General features: G+C 44.5%; 1 long non-coding RNA gene across 1 annotated transcript in view; it reads left to right on the top strand.

The window, feature by feature from the left end:
- The window catches only part of LOC128423649 (uncharacterized), a 33,832-nt gene extending 13,016 nt beyond the window's left edge, over window positions 1-20,816 (top strand). The window contains exons 2-3 of the long non-coding RNA XR_008332812.1: window positions 2,493-2,644; window positions 20,730-20,816. This is a non-coding gene — a long non-coding RNA (uncharacterized LOC128423649). The remainder of the gene's footprint in view (window positions 1-2,492; window positions 2,645-20,729) is intronic.
- Window positions 20,817-21,948: the final 1,132 nt, after the last annotated feature.

Genomic DNA, 21,948 nt, shown 5'->3' with positions numbered 1-21,948 from the left:
TACATTCCCCTTCTCACGCACAGCAGAAATCTAGTTGCAGGTTTGTTAGAACCTCTTACTATTATGCAATTCAATCTCCCTCAGATTGAATTGTATGTTCTTAGTAAGATCCCCTTTGAATCCCTCCTAAAAGAATAAAGACACCACAGTCTTATTCATAAGCAAAAAAAGAAAGTTTATTCACAATCAGGCCGAGCAATGTGTGATCCCTGAAGGCAGGCGTTAGGCTTAAAGTTACAAACTTATACTAACAGGTTTATCCCATAAGGGAGATGACCTGGGGGACTGCTTGGCTGGCAGCCAGCAGTTCATTCCAGGAAGTTCGCAGGACAAAAAGAAAATGGAAAAAGAGAGAGTGCCAACATGCCTTGGCCTTTTACCAGGTCTGGAAAGGTCATGCCCACCCACTAGTCACATGCAAGGAAGGATGTTCCAGCCAGGAAATTTTGACTGGCTGGACCAAACATTCCCTTGCATGTCCACTCTAGCAAAACAAGGAATGCTCCCAGTGGATTACATCCCACAGGCTTAAGTAATAAAGCCACAGTGACACAATTTGGTTGTCCTATTGCCAAGGTTTCCACAGTACTATAACTGATGTGCAATAATATTGCTATCATTTGCACCAAAGAGAAAAGGCCATCAAGCGTCAAGCGTCTTCCATCACACCATTATTTATTACTTCGTAAGACCTGGGTCAATTCTTTGGCCTTCCTCAATGGTAAAGTAGCAGCAATGGTCAATGTAGGCAACTACAGATTGCACATGGATAGCCACAGATTACTAGCATTGTTTTTCTTAGCTTCCTGTTTAGCTTCACTCTGAATGCTGAAATTATCCAAACAGCAATGCCAAATGCACAGTAATTGGCGTGTCATGTAATTACATCAGTCACTACCAGTAATCTAACAGCTGTGATGTTACATGATTTCTTGTGCTTTTCAAGAACAACCTGAAGAATTGCATTCTAGCAAAAACCAAAGAGATTCTGTGGTGAGTACTTAAGATGCTATCTTTAGGTAGAAATGTTTGGCATTGAGTCTAACAAAGAACAGATTTTATATCTACACTCATATTCATTATAAAACTTTGATGGCCTTTTATATATTGTAAGTAATAACAACAGTAAACAATGGGCACAGACTTTTTTTAAAAAATAATGTTACAATATAACAAAACAATATACATTTTGGGCAAGGAAGGTTTAGGGCAGGGGTAGGCAACCTAAGGCCCGTGGGCCGGATGCGGCCCAATCGCCTTCTCAATCTGGCCCACGGACTGTCCAGTAATCAGCGTGTTTTTACATGCGTAGAATGTGTCCTTTTATTTAAAATGTATCTCTGGGTTTTTTGTAGGGCATAGGAATTTGTTCATTTCCCTCCAAAAAATATAGTCCGGCCCCCTACATTGTCTGAGGGATGGTGGACCTGCCCACAGCTGAAAAAGGTTGCTGACCCCTGGCTTAGGGCAACAGTGGGATGGGGATGATGTCACCTCATTAATGGGGAGACAAGCTGGTGCAAACCCCCATTTTGCTCTAGTGTGGAGAAGCCCTTCCATGCTGCTTGGGTCACACTGAAGCTACACAGCCCAGCTAGAGATCTGTTCAAACTTGGGTCCCCAGCTGTTGGACTACTGCAACTCCCATCATCCTTGATTACTGGTCCTGCTAGCTAGGGATGATGGGTGTTGTGGTCCAACAACAGCTGGGGAGCCAATTTTGAGAAACATTGGTTCAAAGCATGGAAGCCCAGGTGTGCTTACAGAGTTCCTCTGACCACAACAGGTTGTCTAATAAATCCTGGGAGCCTGTCTGTAGTTTGCACATGGAGATGGGGTCACTTATATGTGAAATGGAATGCATACATAATTTTGGAGTAGATTATGATGATTCCCCCTCTTGGCCATGATATCTAGGAATACACAGCACACTATTTATTTATTTTCACTGGTCTCCAATCTTTCCTCCAAGGAACTCAAGGTTGTGTACACCCTTCTCCCCCCCCCCCCATTTTATCCTCACAACAACCCTGTGAGGTTGACTGGCCCAAGGGTACCCAAGGAGCTTCATGGCTGAGTGAGAATTGAACCCTGGCCTCCCAGGTCTTAGCCCAACCCTCTAACCGCTATACGACACTGATAATTTATTCATTCCCATTTGCCATGTGGCCAATACTGGCAGGGGCAAGGAAACTTACTATGCAGGAAGTATTCACAGTACCGTGAATGTTCCAACTTGTTATGGCATGAAGGAGAGCAGTTCATCTCTAGACTTGCTATTTTCAGCATCTCCCAGGGTGAGCTTAAAATATAGCTCAGCTTTTAATCTTAGGTGAACTGTGTCACATCTATGCATTTCTGTGGACACTGAGGTGCTAGGCAAGGTTCTGTTCCCTACCTTGGAATAGTAGCAGTGCAATGAGCAGAACCAAAGCAGCTTCAATTTTTTAAAAAAATAGTTAAATCAAGTTGGATTGTTCCTGTGTTTTCAGAACAATACTGCATCCTGGCTTCTCCTAAAATGATATCAGCACAGACCAAACAGAAGCATTACATCATCAGAACGATCTCTCATTGGATGGTCAATGATGCAGCAACTTCTGTTCCCTAGCAACTTCCCAGGGTGTTTTAACTCCTTTTGCAGGTACGCCACATAGCACAGTAAATCACTTTGCAGGATAATTTTTCAAAACCTTTAGCTCTCAACCTCTCATGCTCTTAAATTCCTAGAGTAAGTGGCTCAGGCCTTCATAGATAAAACATCTATACACAGCGTCACATTTTCCATATTTGAAGGGGGGGAGAAGGGGGGGTTACAGTGAGGGGGGGCTCTTGTGCACTTCCCAAAACACCCTTTTTCTCCCAACAAGGAATGCATCAATGTGACCGAAATATTGTGGTATCTTAAAGATGAACACAATTATTATGACATTGAAGGGACAGGGAAGGTATTCCCTGTATTTTATATTTAAGTAAATTGTTCTGCTCTGATAAGTTGCTTTTCTAAATTGCTCTGTTAAAATTGCATATTATCCTGCTTTGCTGAATTGGGAAGAGGCCCACTTCCTCTTTCTGCCGGCTAGCAGACAGCGAGCAGCGGCTTTGCAAGCTGGGAGCTACTTCCTCTTTCTGCCGGCTAGCAGGGAGCTGCAGAAACGCAAGAGACAAGGAGCACACAAACAAGGGAGGGAGGGGGCTTAGCTAGTCATATGCCATATAAGGAAGTAAGCTAAAACTTGCCAGCTGATTGGAGGAGGTTTTGGGGAAGCTTGGGGGAGGGAAGGGTGTTTTCAAGGTATAAGAAAGTTTGCAAATGTGAAATTGGGCGTAGCCAGTCTTTGGAGAGGACTCCACTGGCTGCCTCTGCGCAGATCTCAATAAATCTCTTTTCTCTGACCAAGAAGTCTCTGGAATTGTTTTTCCCCTCTGGCCACGGGGTTGGCGGACCGCTGGACCTCCGGGTACTGCTAATCTAAGGCTTCATTTTGGGGGCTCGTCCGGGATGGGTCCCCACCCCACGAAAGGTGGACCGAGGGGCCAGACTCGACCGGGTGAGCAACCAGGACCAGCGCTCGCAATCTCCAGCGCGCACCCTGCCAGTTTGTAGGGGGAGATCGCCACGCTGTGCCTGAGCCGAGACACCCAGTCGGGAGAGAAAAGAGGACGGCCGAAGGAGGGGTCCGCAGCGGAACAGGTAAGCCCAAGGGAAAGGGCGTGGTAGGAAGCCTGATCAGCTTCCCCTGGCTGTGAGCAGTAGAGTGCCGCCAGTAAGGTTGGGGAAAGGGGAAACAGAGGGAAAATTATTTTGGTGTGTTTTGTGTGTTGCATGTTGGAATTATATTGGGGTGTGTTTTGTATGTTGCATGTCAGATACTCCAGTGGTTGAATTGTCAAGTGTGGGCCGGGGCTTAGCGTCCCCTTGGCCGAGCGATTGCAGGGCTGTGCATTTCTTAGCAACGCGAGTTCGCCAAGTCACAGTCTGTAGTGGTTGGTGTGTGAAAGGATCTTAAGCCCGGTTAGGAGCGGAGTATCTGAAAAAAAAAAAAAAATGTAGTCTGGGGCAAGCTAACGTAGTCCTCTGAAATGCTTTTTAACCAACTGGAAAGCAGCTACGAAGCATGATGATTGGGTTCAAATTGAGAAGAGAGAGGATGTGAGGTTGATTGGCCCACCCAAGGAACTAATTAGCCCTCGGAGGGCAGATTTAATTTGCAACTAATCAACCCACTATATCAAAATATCTTGAACGTCCACCCAGACCAGATCCCCTATATTTCTACCTGGAAAATCAATGTAGAAAATAATCCACCGTGGCTGAAAGCCTGCCGAGGCGACGCCCCACAAAATACAATTTGTGCAGTCTGACCGGCAGGGAAGTCAGAAAAGCCTCCGGTGATATCAGAGCCGGAAGGAGAGGAAGGAGAAGAGGGGGAAGTCATTAAACCGCCGCCACCCTATGCTCCACCAACTGCCCCTCTAGCGAATCCCCCAGGCCCAGGGCCCCAGGACTAGGGAGGAGCCGGCCCTCAGCCTGAACCCTCCAAGGTTGATGAATTAGAGAGCGAAGAGGAAGAGGATGATGAGGAGTTTATGAAGGGACTAATTGAGTTAGCAAAGAAAGGAAAAATGTGGACACAGTATCAGACAATTGAGATTGCAACAGTATGTACAACCCTATGTGAAAGAAGTGGATGTTAGTTCCCATTTGTTAGCAGCAACCAGGGTGTCCCTCCATAAGTCCCATAAGGCACAGAAAAAGGGTGGGACTGCAATGATGCCTCTACGCAGAGTGTATGACCCACCAGCCCCCCAGGACAGGGTGGGGAAGCACCACCATGCACTTATACAGTCCAACATGTGCCTTTTTCAAGTGCTGATGTGTGCAATTGGAGAAATTAGAACCCTACCTTTGAGGAGAACCCAGATGATATTGCCAACGCCCCATTATAAAGGCTGCCTTTGTAGCTCAGGCAGCGTCCGATATTCGCCAAAAGAAAAAATCCAGAAGCCTGAGGGGTGCATCGGCCATGGGCTGGAATAGATGTTGGAAATAGCTCAAACCACTTACAATCAGAGAGATGAGGAGGCCCAGAGAAAAAAGGAGAAGTATCAAACAAGGAAGTTGATGACATTACAGGCAGCCGCCCCCACCCCTCAGGAAAGAGGAAGTGCCCGGGGAGGAGGGCGAAGCCGTCTGGGGAGGAATCAGTGCGCCATCTGCCGACAGGAAGGGCACTGGAAGAGAGAATGCCCTATTCTATTGTTAGGAAGAGATTTGTTGGCAAAGTTGCAAGCCCAAATTATTTTTAAGCCATCGGGAGAAGCCACATTGTCCACTATGTCACTTGGGGAACTGGTTGTGGAGGCACCCCTGAGGGAGTACTGGCGCCTCATGATGGTAAAAGAAGAGGAGGGACCCATCCCCGCCAGTATTCTGGAACAAGTGAACCCCCCAGGAATGGCAAAGAATATCCCACCAATAATTGTGAAGCCCAAGCCATTTGTCAATCCTGTTGCAGTAAATAAGTATCCCATCCCACGAAGGGCGACTGAAGGAGTGTAGGTGCATCTAGAGCGACTGCTCCAACATAGGATCTTGAGGCAATGCCAATCACAGTGGAACACCCTTTTGTTACCAGTGAAGAAAGGAAGCAGGCTATTATCCTGATACCAGAGCCAAAGAACTGCAGAGAACTCTGTGGCTTTCTGGGGTCTGCAGGATTTTGTAGGATATGGATATTTAATTACAGCATCATTGCCAAGCCTCTACATGAGTCAACCAGAGGAACTGAGAGAGACCCCTTTGTTTGAGGCACAGAACAACAGCAAGCCTTCGTGGATTTGAAGAGGGCACTACAGCAAGCCCCAGCGCTTGGCATCCCAAACCCTGAGAAACCCTTTACTCTATTCGTGGATGAGGACCAAGGGACAGCGAAAGGCGTTTTGTGCCAAAAATTGGGAAGCTGGCAACAGCCAGTGGCATACCTATCTGAGCGCCTGACACCTACAGAACAAGGCTTACCACCGTGCATGAGAGCAGTTGTGGCAGTAGCCACCCTACTGAACAAAGCAGACAAATTTATTTTTGGCCAAGACACTGTTTGTGTGACCCCGCATGCAGTCCCAGCTCTGCTTGACATGAAGGGTACCTATTTTCTCTCCCAAGCGAAGATGAGAAAGTGCCAGATGTTACTGCTGCATCCGCGTTTGAAGTTTCAGGTCACCACCGCCCTCAACCCAGCTACCCTGTCCCCGGTAGGAGAAGATGAGGAGCAGATGCACGATTGCATTGAAGTAATGGATGAAGAATATTTTAGCAGGCCTGACCTCAAAGAGGAGGCAAACCCCTATTGGCCTTCATGGTTTGTGGATGGAAGCAGCTTTGTTAAGGCTGGACAGCGGAAGGCAGGCTATGCAGTAGTAGCCTTGGAAGACCAAGTGATTGAAGCGCAGCCACTCCCGCCTGGAACGTCGGCCCGGCTGGCATAAATAACAGCGCTCACCAGAGCCCTGACCCTAGCAAAGGGACAGAAGATAAACATTTATACTCTAAGTATGCCTTTCTGACTTTACATGCCCATGGAGCCTTATGGAAGGAAAGAGGTTTGCTTACCTCCAGAGGAAACCAGGTGGCCCACCCACAAGCCTTATTGAACCTTCTGGATGCTGTATGGGAGCCCAAGGCAGTGGCAGTTATCCATTGTTATGGACACAAAACTGGACTAGGAGAAGTGGCCAGAGGAAACCGACTAGCAGACAGGGTGGCCAAGGAAGCAGCCCGAGAACCAGCTCCCGCGTCAGTTATTGGAGCACTGGTCCCTGGAAGGATCTTGAACACCGCTGATAAGCCAATATACACCAAAAAGGAAAGGGACACTGCAGATGCCCAGGGGCTGACTATGTCCAAAGAAGGATGGTACCTTACTCATGATGACAGAATATGGATTCCAGAGTCCCTTTCTCAGCAGATTACTCAGAGATACCATGAGTCCACCTACATGGGACCAGATGCCACAACCAGACAGCTGAAGCAGTGCTTCTATATAGCCCACCTTTATCAACTGGCAGCCCAGATCTCCAGGAAATGCCTGCTGTGTCAAAAGAATAATCCTAGAACCGGACCCTTGGCTCCCCCGGGGATTCAGCATAGTGGAACTGCACCCATGGAAGACCTTGTTGTGGATTTCACTGAATTGCCCCGCTGTGGACCATACCGCTACCTGTTCGTGGCGATCTGCACGTATACAGAATGGGTTGAAGCCTGGCCCACCAGAACTGAAAAGGCATTTGAAGTAACCAGGTGCCTGCTTAGGGAGATCATTCCCCGCTATGGACTACCTAGGTCAATAGGATCTGACAATGGACCAGCCTTTGTCCACTCAGTTTTGCAATAACCCCCCCCCCCCATGCTAGTCAAAATGTGCAGTTTAATAATTATGTGCAGTAATTCTCCCGAGATTTTGTCTCTTTCTTAACAGGTGGACCCAGGCCCACTGCTGTTACCTCACCCCTTGGGTCCACCACACTTAAGTGAAGAAGGCTATTTTAGATTGGACAGTTACACCAAATCCTGATGATCCTCTGAAGCTAACCATCTCCAGAAGAGCGCCAGACGGCTGGACAAGTGGATGGGAGGGACGCCCGCGGGCAGCGTCCCCAACGTAGAGACTTTTTTCCCCCAGCAAATTTTAAGGCACCGCCAGGACTTTTGATATTGGGGCCAGAACTCTTTGATATGGTCACTCCGTGTGTCAGGCCTCTGCAAGGGTGGATATATATATTCCTGTGGGTATATGTTAATATATGTAGAGGGAGAAGCCCCTTTCGGATACAGTATGTTGGGAGGAAATCATGAGAGTATTAAGCATCCACAAGGACAGGTGGGAAAATTGGTTAAGATAATAGGCTCCTCCTCAGAGAGGTGGGACACAACCTCCCAAAAAGCAAGGCAGCTGATAGAGCACGAGTATCAGTGGGCCCTTCAGCAATAAAATAGATATGTCCTAGATAATATTTCAGTCACCATTGATCACATGGAAACAATGATAGCCAGGAACCCGCTGAAAACTACAGGAGGTGATCTATGGGGTTGGTTATATTCCTGGCTGCCTCATGGCAGTTGGCTCAGGCATATTGTGGTATTATTAGCAGGGCCGCTGTTAATCCTTCTGCTTTTTTTTTTTTTGCTTCTGTATATCCTGCTTCGTGCAATGCTTACAAGGTGTGATGCAAAAAGAATCATGGCCCTTATTGCTCTTCCCCAGGATTATAAACCCGAGAGATCAGGACGAACCTAGGAGATAGGTTGTCCCAAAAGAAGAGGAGGGAATGAAGGGACAGGGAAGGTATTCCCTGTATTTTATATTTAAGTAAATTGTTCTGCTCTGATAAGTTGCTTTTCTAAATTGCTCTGTTAAAATTGCATATTATCCTGCTTTGCTGAATTGGGAAGAGGCCCACTTCCTCTTTCTGCCGGCTAGCAGACAGCGAGCAGCGGCTTTGCAAGCTGGGAGCTACTTCCTCTTTCTGCCGGCTAGCAGGGAGCTGCAGAAACGCAAGAGACAAGGAGCACACAAACAAGGGAGGGAGGGGGCTTAGCTAGTCATATGCCATATAAGGAAGTAAGCTAAAACTTGCCAGCTGATTGGAGGAGGTTTTGGGGAAGCTTGGGGGAGGGAAGGGTGTTTTCAAGGTATAAGAAAGTTTGCAAATGTGAAATTGGGCGTAGCCAGTCTTTGGAGAGGACTCCACTGGCTGCCTCTGCGCAGATCTCAATAAATCTCTTTTCTCTGACCAAGAAGTCTCTGGAATTGTTTTTCCCCTCTGGCCACGGGGTTGGCGGACCGCTGGACCTCCGGGTACTGCTAATCTAAGGCTTCAACATAAGCTTTTGCGGACTACAAAATATACTCTGAGCATGTGCAGTTTCACATTTTGAATGAACTCATTTCCTGCCTTGGGCCAGTCACCAACTCTCAGCCTAATCACATTGCTGTTGTGAAGATAAAGTGGTATAAAAATGGCTGTAAAAGTGTGAATACCACAGGCATCCCATTTCTATTCCTTTGACCCAAGTGATGCATCCTTATTCCGTAGAAGGTTTTTTTGAGATGGGGGAGGGGAGATAGAGACAACTCCAAAGCTTTAACCAGTCTGGCTTGATTATTTAGATGCCTAAATTCCACTTGTGTTCATGTAAGTTTACTCCCAAGGTGTGTGTTCACAGGGGTTTGATTCCTAAGAGGAGTTGTCTGGGGCCTATAGCCAATAGGGGTAGGGAACTGTGGAAAGCAATGTAATCTGCTTTCATTTTAAAATTTATGGATTTATTTATTTATTTTTTTACTATTTCCTATTTACTTTTACAGGCAGAATAGTAAGAAAAAAAACACAGAGTTGGTATTTTCCCTAATTGCTCAGTAAAACCTGCACCCACTTTCTAATGTTCCTTCCCAAAGGCAAAATCATTGAGATACCTAGCTGGATTATGAAATGTTACAGAATATTTTTAAATTTTATTTAGACCAGAAAGCTTGGTCAGCTCACTCTGACCAAGGTGAGCGGTCCATAGTCTCATATGCAAAACCACATGCTCAGGACAATGAGTAAAACAGAGTCCTTGCTCTGGATTGTGCACCTTTGAGGCAGAGAGTAGAATCATAGAATTGTAGAATTGGAAGGGATCACAAGGGTAATCTAGTCCAACCCCCTGCAATGCAGCAGTCTTTTGCCCAACATGCTTGAACCCATGACCCTGAGATTAAGAGTCTCGTGCTCTACCAACTGAGCTACTAAGGGCATCAGGTATGCACAAGCATTTGGAAATTCAGTGTTTCCATCTGGACTGGGCTCCATCTTTGCCCTCCCATTTTCTTGACTACTAGTTCTGTAAGAAAGTATGTGAACAAATAAAATTATTTATTATCCCTTACAATGGGACAAGCTCACTCCACTGTTAAAACTGGAGGAAGAGGGCTCATGCAAAGAAAATAGTAACAACAACAGCAACAACTTTATATACCACCCATCTGACTGGATTGCCCCAGCCACCTAATACATTATTGGAATATATTTTGTTGATAGTCTAATGAAAAATATTTTTTAATACATTTTTATTTTAGTCCTCTGTCAAAAACATTTGTGCAAAGATAAGCTCAGTGGAAGAGCGTGTGTTTCATATGCAGAAGGTCCCAAGGTCAATCCTGGCACCTCCAGGTCAGATTGGGAAAATCTCCTGCTCTGAAACCCTAGAGAGCCACTGCAAATCAGTGTAGACAACACTGAGCCAGACAGACTAGTGGTCTGACCTACTGTGAGGCTGCTTCCTATGTTCCAGGTGTCGTACATATTAACATTTCTATAAAAATTAGACCACTAGTCATTCTGTGCTAATTACCTGAAGTGGAGTAAAAACACAACCTGGCGAATCTCCTTCCTAACAACCCATCAGTTGCTAATGGATTTTCTGCAATGTGCTATATATGCAATAAATGTCAAACAATGCCTAATGGAACTTTGCCTGTAAAAATATTATTTCCCCTAGAATTGCTGAAACCTGCCATTACTTTAACTTATTAGAACATTAGAGAAATTGGGAGTGACTATCATACCTTCTTTTAAATCTAGGAAACAAAGCAAGGACCCTTTATCCTGGGCCCCCTCAGAATTTTGCTACCACCCTCCATCCTCTCTACTTCCTCCCCACAACCTGTTTATCCTTCCTAGATTCTCCCATGCCCTTCAGATGGCCAAATTATTTCCTTCCATGCAGAATGCATTTTTAAGAGGCATTGCCTAAGCTCTAGCTAAGGCTTTTTTTATTTTCTTTTTTTGTCTTCTGATAAGGGATTTCATTAATGGCAATTCTGATTTAGTTGTACACTCTAAACATAATTGTACACAGTGTTTTATGAGAGCTTATAACAATGCACTACATATGCAGAACTTAATTAAAACAATGATTACGTTCAAAGGAAATTGCCTTGTGATGAAAAACTTTTAAAATACCAGGAAGGATGTTATTAGAATGTGGCATGTCTGTGAAAGGGCTGGAGGCCTCACAGTTATCGGGATGTTGTCGTTACCACCGTTCTGCCTACAGATTATTTGCATTTGTGGCTTGCTCAAAAGGAGCAAAGTTATTCAGCCTACAGGTTATGTGGTCATGGATAACCATATAGAAGCCTGTCTCTGATAATATAAATATTTTTCCTTAAGCAGGAAAGAACTACCTTCCCTGTGGTTTGCATTTAATTTCTGTTATGCAACGCAGATAAACAAGCAGCCTCTGATTCTGTTTGCTGCTTGCTGTCCTACTGACTCTCCTACAGGAGAAATCCTGTTTTATGCCAGGGGTGGGCTGCATATCTTCATGGGGGACCTTCCGGGGGCCACATGCAAAAGTGGTCATCATAATAGGTGTGACTCTTATCAGTCTCACAGTTCAAGAGTCCATTCCAACAGGGGAAAGTACTCACATAGGATGCAGAGCACAGCCTGTAGGTATGTGACTTGAGGATAGACCATGGCCTAGGAGAGTCCTGGGGGGTCTGATAGAAAGCCCTGGAATTTGGCCTTCAAGGCTGAGGTTCCCCCATTCCTGTCTTACACAGTTGTTTTTCTATAGTGCTTCAATAGCTTATTTTTCCAAGAATGCGGCTGGCCTACTTGCCCACTAAAAGTTCTGAAGTTGACTGTCCTGCAACCAGGATCTTCTTGAACCATAGGTAGGGCCAAAGAATGGATCTATCATACACACACCATAAAGGTAAAGGGTAAAGGGACCCCTGACCATTAGGTCCAGTCGTGCCTGACTCTGGGGTTGTGGCGCTCATCTTGCTTTATTGGCCGAGGGAGCCAGCGTACAGCTTCTGGGTCATGTGGCCAGCATGACTAAGCCGCTTCTGGCGAACCACAGCAGCGCACGGAAACGCCGTTTACCTTCCTGCCGGAGTGGTACCTATCTACTTGCACTTCGTGCTTTCGAACTGCTAGGTTGGCAGGAGCAGGGACCGAGCAATGGGAGCTCACCCCGTCGCAGGGATTCGAACTGCTGACATTCTGATCGGCAAGTCCTAGGCTCTGTGGTTTAACCCACAACGCCACCCGCGTCCCATACACACCATACATGCCTCTATAAAATCAACAAATACCCAAGTGTTTTGTTCTTGGTAACTGTGTTTCGCCTGATACAGTCCACGTCCCTGCAAGCCCCCAAAAACAGAGAGTATGTGTTACCATAGGTATATGGTACACACATTAACATCCTTCAGTAAAGCCTTGTTCAAAGTACTTTAAAGATTAAATACAAGAATAACTGTTTTGGTGGTCATTACTATGCTGTAAAATGTCTGGCTCAAGAAGGCCACTTGGCTTGTCCTCTGGCTTCTTTTAGAGGAATAGTCAGCACATCTATTTAGGCAAGTTTTTGTGCTAGCAGCCGGTTATTCTTTTTTCCCTTTTTTTTACAGCTCCTTCATAAATAAGAGAGCCAGTGGCAGATCAGACTAAAGATCCAGCTAGTACAACATCCTGCTTCCCACAGTGGCCCATCAAATGCCTCTGAGAAGCCTACAAGCTGGGCATTAGGGCATTAGACCTCTCTCATTGTTGTTCCGCAGCAACAGATATTCAGTGACCTCTGACCTTGGAGGGCTCATATAGCCATCATGACTGGCTAGCATTCATAGACTTGATATTTTATTCTGCTTTATTGTAATTTAAGAAAGGTGGGGAGAGTGAATGGGCCATGGTCACCCAGCGAGCTTCATGGCTGAGTGGAGATTTTAAGTTGGGCCTCCCTGGTCCTAGTCAGACACTTTATTTATTCATTCACACACACACACACACACACACACACACACACACACACACACACATTATTTACAAAGAGAGAGAGAGAGGGAGAGAGAGAGAGAGAGAGGGAGATAACAAGTTGGCATACAATATAAAAATATAATACAACAGCACAGTGGTACCTTGGTTCTCAAATGGCTTAGGTGACAAACAAATCAGCTCCTGAACAGCGAAAACCCAGAAGTAAGTGTTCCGGATTTCGAACGTTTTTTGGAAGCCAAACGTGTAACGCGGCTTCCGCTTGAGTGCAGGAAGCTCCTTCAGCCAATCGGAAGCCGCGCCTTGGTTTTCGAACGGTTTTGGAAGTCAAATGGACTTCTGGAATGGATTAAGTTTGAGAACCAAGGTACCACTGTAATCTAAATAATAACGGCAATAAATACAAGATGGTTAAAAAAAGTAACATTGCAAAGTCTGAACAGCACAAATTTCAAACAGCATCTAAAAGAAGGCAGGAATGGCTCCTGATAGACTTCTACCACCAAATACTTCCACAGGGCAGGCTCTGCTACGCTAAATGCTCCCCAATAGAAGATCTCAAAGAATGAGGTGGAACATGAAGAATCAGTCGGTCTTTAAGGTACTGTGGGTCCAAGTTGTTTAGGAGGATGATTCTTTCCATCTGCAGCTGGAAATCTCTCTGTGGCTATTTCAGAGGAAACAATTTCCTTTCCTTTCATGCCGCCGAACGACATAGGTATCTTTACGCGCCCCAGGTATCTTTTCATGATGCCACATTCGTTGAGGGATGTGGTGAAATCAGCATGAGGTTAAAAAAGATATTGGGGGATAGTTTTGAGTCAATCTAAGGCGGCATCGCAGCATCAGTACCAGCTGCCTTTCTGTAAGATAACGATTTAATGGCCTCTTTGGTTTCAGCCATATAAGATTCCTGGGCCAGAAGCTGATTGTATCACACTGAGGTAATTCCTGTATAGCCTTTTAGCTGGCAAATGAGTCATGATGCAGGATGTTCTTAAAGGGTTTTGCCCCCTAGAATTTGATTCTTATCAGTCAAAAGAGTATTACCATTAGAGTTCATAGCAGGGGCTGAACCTAGACAATGTATGTGTTGTTAACTGTTTATTGAGCAGAATGGCCACTTATGTATCGCCCCTCCAAAAGAGGACAGAATATGACAGATTTTCATTATATATATATGCTACTTGTAAAGATGCAAATTTAGGGGGGGAAATACTGCAATCTGAATAGGGGGAAAGATGGTAGCCAAGTAACCTGTCCGCTGTCTGGGCGCTCACTATTGACAGGCAACTTTAAGGTCCCGCCTGCTTGCCCTTCCTAAACTTATTTATCTTTAAACCAGCATTGGACCAGACATCCCTTCAAGCAGAGGTTTTGTTCAAATAAAGAACTATGAATAAAACAGCACGGCATCAAAATGAGCCCCAATGTTCTTCCATTACAGTGGTACCTCGGGTTACATACGCTTCAGGTTACATACGCTTCAGGTTACAGACTCCGCTAACCCAGAAATATTACCTCGGGTTAAGAACTTTGCTTCAGGATGAGAACAGAAATTGTGCAGCGGCGCAGCAGCAGCAGGAGGCCCCATTAGCTAAAGTGGTGCTTCAGGTTAAGAACAGTTTCAGGTTAAGAGCGGACCTCCAGAACGAATTAAGTTCTTAACCCGAGGTACCACTGTATTGTTGAATAAAGTCTGTTATATTATCTGCAAAGTTATGACCAGAACTTGACATTATAGCTGTTGAAATACTGCTACAAAAAACTTTCCTTCCATTGCAAACTGAAGGTCGAGAAGGGGGGGGCATTCTAATTATGGCCATGGTGACTGCAAAGGCTTAAAGCCCCCATCCCCAGCTCTGATCCAGCATAGCCCCTTCCATACTGGTTATTTTGGGAAGAAAAATCTCTTGCACCAATGACAAAAATGTTACGTTTTGCCTTGAAGTCTCCATGTCACTCTTCAGAGCTGCTTGGCGGCAGTTACTGTGGCTCGAGATGTTATAAAGCCTTCTCTTAACTTGCAGTTTTGACCTGAAAAGCTCCTTCTGTCTTCTTTCTCACAGGAGCTGGGCCTTCTCCTTGAAACATCCAGGCAGCTGGGAAGATCTGTTTCGATTTATTCCAAGGTTTGTTCATAATAAAAAACAGGATGACTATTCTTCCCCACACCCCATCCTAAGCACATTAATTACTGCTCTCAATAGTAGCTCTCAGTAACAGGAAAACACTCCCATGTATTACAGCAGTACTTACTCTCACTTACTAGACTTGATCCAGTGCATCATTAGATACACTTACTTTTGATAGCAGTAGAAAAGGTTTTCTCACTACCAGAATAAAACCTAAATTTTTAGCCTTGGCATACATGGAGCAAAATTATCTCGACACATTTCAAGTCCTGGATCTGCGCCTGCTTTTCAACCACGTATAGTGCGTAAGGGAGTTCTCTTCTCAATTGACATATTTTGCTGGCAGCAGCATCGAAGGCTGGTGGTCTTTTAAAGACAATGAGAAAAAGCCAAGTTGGTGCATTTGGGCAGCAGCTACAGATGAGAAAGATAGTTCGGTCCAAGTGACATCTTTCCTGGGTACCTGCTGAGAACTCCAATCTTCCTGTGTGTCCAGATGAAACTGAGAAGGACCACCTCCAGCCTTCTGCAGAAGACCGCCAAAGGCCTTTGCAAACAGCCCCACAGAGGTGGCAAGGCCTGCTGGGATTTAATCCCTTCCCTAACAAGGCTTTCATTCAGGCCTTCATCCAGATTAGAAGGTCTGATTTCTCAGAAACTTCTTTGAATGAAAACAAGGCACCTCCTGCTTTCAGAGAGGTCAAGGTCCAATTACAATGCTAGAGAACTTATAGGGGGCTGCAGATCATGACTCTAGACCTGTGTCCAGCTTTAGATGGTGACAAATAAAGCTGCTAATCAGATAGAGACTCCTTCTACCACCCCTGTGTTCCCAGAGCCAGATTTAAGTCAGACTCAGTTTCTGTTGTTTTTATCAAAAGAAGTGAGAATGTAAGAAAAGGTACCCAGAGACTTTAAAACTGTGTGGTGCAGACTGACATTATTCTTGGCAATGGGGCAAATGGTCTCTACCATTGCTGGTAATACAAATGCTCTCTGAACTCTGATGCAAACAAGAACATAATCATGAGGGAGAGTGTTTAGTAAAATACATGCCACTCTTTAAAAAGAAAAAAAACCTGCACAGTAATGTAATGTCTCTCCATAACAGGACATTTTCTTGTATTTTGAAGTTCATCTTTGGAGTGAAATTGACTGTTTGCTATCCAATAGTGTCAGTTTATTGCTCTTCTGGCAGTAAAGGCCCTGACACTGATTGATATAGCGGCATTAAATGTTTGTGAACATTCTAACTGCTTAGGACACAAAACTGTCAGAATACATGCAGTCCAAATTCTGTGAGGGAAGGGGGAAATTGTCACTTTGAGCTTTAAACCTCACACAGGTTTAAAGAAACAGGAGTCAAGTCTCAGTCTCACTGTCTTGTTATATAATTATCAAACTTCCATGTTCTAAAGTAGCTGAATGAAGATGTCCCTCCCATAGCAGTTCAGCTTGTCTATACACAACTTTTTGTGGGCCTGAAACCAATCTTCAGGTTTCTCTATGTATCACAGGATAAGATTGATGGGAGAGAACAAGGAAGTGAACAGAGCTAAGGAAAACTGAGGAAGAGTAAAGGGAAAGCCAAGGCAGCCAGAGGATGGATGGATGGATGGATGGATGGAAGGATAAAAACAAACAGGTGAAGAACAGAAGGGAAGGGCAGTAGGAGGATGCTGTGCTCTGCTAACCCCCAAAATAGTTGCCCTCCAACCTGGCCTTCTGCTGCTGCAGGACCTGTTCAGGTAACAGTAATAATGATCATTATGATCATTATAATATAATATAATAATGTTGACATCCATCTGTCTTGAAAGACAATGGAGTGCGCCTCTAGGGGTAAAGTCAAACCACTGGAGAATCACTGCGCCTGCGTTGTTGCGTTAGCAAAAGTGAGGTCCTGGGCTGCCCAGACAACAATACCTCCTCCTTGGCCTCGCTGGAAAGCAGGGCAATACGTTTGGCACCAGCTTGGCTGCAGGAGTTGCCAGAAGGAGGCATAGAAGACACCATCCAATCAGCTTAGCAACTGTACTCCCTTCTTCTTTGGTGCCCCAATCCAAACTTTTAGACTGGCTTCAGACCTGCAAGGGATGACCTTGAGCTTCCTGTGTGCTAGGAGGACAAAGAGGAGCATCACATGGAGATCCCTCAAATTTCCATCCATCCACTGTCCTTGGGAGCTGCCTGACCTTGCCAGCTTTCGGAACTGACCACCACAACTACACAGAGGTTCCCACGTATTCTTGCAAAATTCTTCCAGCTCTTCTGACTGGTGGTGCAACAGCTGGGAGAACGATAATTTATGTGTTGGATTGTATAATTCCACTGAAATGTATAATCTGAGTAGCACCCAGCGTGAAGTCAGCCGTGAGATTTTTCTGTGAAATCAAAGCATCAAACAAAAGCCATGCAGCATCAGCACACCATCTCAGAGGACATTCCCCAGTACCACCTAGTATGCGAGTGTAAAATAATAGCAGCTGAAATCTGACGGCATAAGAAGAGGATTAGCAAGAGTCTTTGCTGCAGTTTCTCCTGCTTTCCTTCTTTCACGGCTCCCCACCTCTTCAGAGATAAAGATTATGGTTGCTAAGGTAACTGAGCAAAGTAGCATAGGGGAGAAAATGTTGCCTAAATTAGTTCCTCGAGGTTCTCCGAGCACTGTTAGTTCCAAAGCGTAGCCCAAACCTGATTATAAGGGGCCTGTAATTTACTTAACCAAATACATTAGAATGCCTGGCCGTGTCTTACACACATTTCTGCTCCTGAGGTTAACTTACACTCTTAACTGTGTGGTCTCCAACCGAAAAGGATGCTCTCCATTTGTGAACTGTTATGGAAGTCACATACAAGACAGATGGCCTTGTTGTCAATATGCACATTTTAAGCGCTGGAGCACATGGAATCTTTTGCATTTTTACAAAGGGAGCTTCGTGTGCAAAGGGAGCTTCAGGTGGCACAGGCATGCTTTGCATGTAGAAGAGCATCAATTCAATCCTTGCCAAATGCCTGTTGGCAGGGTAGGGACGGTCCTGTGTCTAAGACCTTGGAGGACTGTATCAGTCAAGATAGATAGTACAATGTGGACCAGGGAGTTGTTTCAGTACAGGGTCCCTGCCAGCACTACAATTATATGATTCTCAGACAGTCTGAGGATGGAGGAGAAATTTAAAGGTGAACTTAGCTAATTCATCCTTTCTGAATCAAACACAGACAGCAATCCTTTAAATTTTGCACTTCTCCTGATTTTGCAATGCAGCTGCCCAGCCAAGTGATGTGTACAAAAAATGGACATACTATTGTAAAGCGTGCATACAAATGCATATATTAGTGAAATAACATACAATAATATTTTTTGGGGGGGGAGAATTGCTCGCAGAAATGTGTACGTTAGTCAAAACGGCATACAAAAATGTGTTTACTAAGAGAAATTCACACCAAAATGCTGGTGAGTTTTCATGAGGATTATTTTAACTAACATTTGCAAATTGCTGCAGAAATGTAGAGAACTGAACCAACAGGAGGACTTCCGGGTTAGCGCCATCGGCGAATGGCGGAGTTCCTCCAACTGGAGGAACTGGCTCCGTGGAAACTGGGTCTTCCCGCTGCGGCGAAGGTGGGGCCCGCTGGAAATCCCAGGTGGAGGAAGCCTGGGAACGTGGGGTTTGGCAGGGCACCAGGAGCGCCTCCCCTACTCGCGGGGAACCCCATTTTGGGGCTCCGGAGCGAAGTGGGCTGAGCGGCGTGGTGCTGCGAACTGATTGCTACTTTCACAGAGGGAAGCCGCATAGCCATTGCCAGAGAGCGCTGACTTTTTCCTGTGGACAATTGGACTCTAAAACAAGTACCCGTGAGTAGAAATGGAAAATTGGATCAAGAAACATTCTAATTTGGCATCGAAGCGGGAAGGTTTAAAACAGGAAGTCCGCCTTCCGCTTTTTGTAAATAGACTGAAGCAAAAACCTTGTAAGCTAATAGCCTGGAAAGTTGTTTGTAAAGGTCGAAATCTCCTTCATTTATTACCACTAAAAACCCCTTGGAAGCAGGAGAAAAGGGGGGGGGGGAATTTTGACTGTTGAAGCCTGCAGGAGAAAGAGTAAAAGAAAAGTAAGTTTCCACCGTCTCAAACCTGGGAACGGGGTGTCAGAGACAGAAATTGTTGGAGACGTTCATTGACTGTGAATGGAACATTTTGACAGATAGCAAAAAAAAGAGAAACAAACTGATTCCAATGTTGCCTTTTGCATCCTAAAGAAACAAAATATTTGAAAAATGAAAGTAACTTTCCTTTGTTGGCTATGTTTTAAAAAGATGGACACAAATAGAAATTGTCTCCTCTAGAGGGAGCTTGTTAATTTGTTGCTGCAGTCCACTAGGGGACTTTACAGCTGCGAGATTAAGATCATGGGACCAGTCTTCTGACCTTGAATAAAAATGTGTTGGGAGGAAGTCTTGGTGCTGGCTTTTTGTAAAACAAATGCTTTGCTGGAGCATTTGCATGAGAAGATGGATCTGATGAATGAGAAGTTGGATTTGATGACTGTTGTAGTCAGTAAATCTGGACAAACAGGGAATACTGACACAGAAATCATACAGGGACCAACTCAGGAAACTGGTTCGACTGGGCAAGTGCAAGGGCAGATGATAATGGAGGAGGTGGCGGATGCACCTCAAGTAATGCAAATGGAGAGATCCGAGGCCCTGCAGGAGCATAAGCTGCTGTCTTTGAAGATTGAATTTGGAGTGGGCCAGGGGGAGCCTGGAGCTGAGGAGGCTCTTAACTTTGGAGGGACTTGGAAATATGCTGTTAACTATTTTTTGGATCACATTGATGATTGCGGGGAGTGGGACTGTGGGGAATGGGCTGGTCTGATGAGGGGAGATGGAAATAACTATCGGCTGGAATCCCCCAGGGATCTACTCCTCAAGGAGAAAGGAAAGAAATTAAGAAAGAGATCAACAAAGGACAAGGAAAAGTGCAAGTATAAACAAGAAGAAAATCTGCAGAAGGGGCATGGAAGAGACTTAAGGGCCTCGGACATAAGATCACCAGGTTGATGGACTGGATGGAATGGACAATAAGGACTGACATAACCCGAGACCAGGAAGAAGGGACGTTGGATGAAAATTAGAAGAAAGTCTATAAAGAAAAATTTTTATTTTGGGAATTAGTGTAAAATTAATGAATATTAGGGAAAATGTTGGAATGAAAATATCTGGCTTTAGTAGAAATGATATAAGGAGTTATGTATAAATAAGTATTAAGTTTTAAACTTTAAGGTATTTTATGGTAAGATAAGGTTAAACAAATTAAGGCAAATTAAATAACAGAATATGGTGAAAGATGGAAAGGATTTGCTGAGTTAATTAATAGGCTAGATTGTCAAGATAAATTATTCAAATAAAAATTGAGAAAGATGGAAAGAATTTGCTGAAACAACTAATTAAGCTAGAATACAAAAAGGGAGGTGTGAGGAGGTCAAGGAAATAAGCAAATGAAAGATGTAATATGGGATTTGTATTTTTCTTTTTTGTTGTGGTGTTGTTGTATTGGCTTTTATGTGTTTTTTCTTCTTTTTTTGTTTTTTTTCCTTCTCTTTTCTGTATTCTTGAAACTCTGAATAAATATCATTTTTAAAAAAAGAGAGAACTGAACCAACAGGTTGGCCCATCCCTAAGTTGGAGGGCCTAGCTCCATGCAATGCTAACTGTGGAGCCTGCAATCATGTTGTTGTCTTCCTTATTTGATTACAGGCATTGGGACAAGACAATATTCACTGGTAACGCAGCATCTGAGAAGGTAGGCTTAACCTTCTCCATCGTCACCATGATCACAATGAAAATCCCCACGCCCCGTGCTGCAGTTAGGCTTAGAAGGAAAGACTTCATTGGCACCAGTGGTTTTGCTTTGGCCATGGCCACTGCTGGCAAGTGCGCATCAGAGGGTTGCCATGTAGTGAAGGTAGCCGCCCCTGGTCTAGGGATGAAGTATGCCCCCATTGTACATTGACCCAAGGATTGGCCTTGGCTTGTTCTTGATGTTACTTCTGTTCTGTTTGGCACAACACATTGCTGCCATCAAGCCCTTGACCTGGACCAATTATAAGGAGCACGTGATTCCCAAGTTGCAACAGCTACACTGGTTGCAAGTCCATTTCTGGGCACAACTCAAAACGCTGGTTGTGACCTATAACTAAGTCTTTTTGTATGTCTGTAGGGTGGCAACACAAGAATGGGCCTTTTCTGCAGTAGCTCCCCATTTGTGGAATACTTTCCCCAGGGAGGTTTGCCTGGCGCCTTCATTATACACCTTTAGGCACCAAGCAAAAATGTTCCTCTTCAACCAGACCTTTAGCCAACTAGCATCCTATAAAATTTTAAATGTGTTTATGGGAGGGGGAGGGAGGCTATTGGCTTGTTTTGTTGTTGTTTTTATTATGTATTCTGTGAATTTAAGTTGTATTTTTATGCTGCGAACCACCCAGAGAGCTACAGGTGAGGGGCAGTATACAATTTAATAAATAGTAATAATTTATTAATAAAAACTCATATGTAGAAATATGGGAAGGAAAGAAATTGCACCTCAGAAGGCTTAAAATAGGAGCCTCCTGTAACATTAGAATACTCTTCATGTTTCAGTGTGCAGTCTTTAGCTCTTCAAATGTTCATGTGATCACATTTATGATTCCTGAGAAACTGAACATTGTTTTGTTGGTTTGTTGTTGTTTTAAACAAAAAGAGTGTCCTTCAAAAGAAGGGTACTTAAGAGTTGATCTCCCTTATTTAATTTAAAAATAAATAAATCCCAAAAGCCTCCCTAACCAAAATTAAGTACCGGTAACTTTCAATCCAAAATTAAGTGTATTTGAACTACGTGAAATTTCATTCAGAAATAAATTAAGACATTGGGACTCAAAACATGGCTATCTTTGACTGGATTTCACAGTTTGTTAACTGTAAAGACTAAGAATGC

This window comes from Podarcis raffonei, chromosome 11, assembly GCF_027172205.1.
Source record: "Podarcis raffonei isolate rPodRaf1 chromosome 11, rPodRaf1.pri, whole genome shotgun sequence".
NCBI lineage: Eukaryota > Metazoa > Chordata > Lepidosauria > Squamata > Lacertidae > Podarcis > Podarcis raffonei.
The sequence above is the reverse complement of the archived record's forward strand: the minus strand, read 5'-3'. Positions and strand labels throughout refer to the sequence as shown.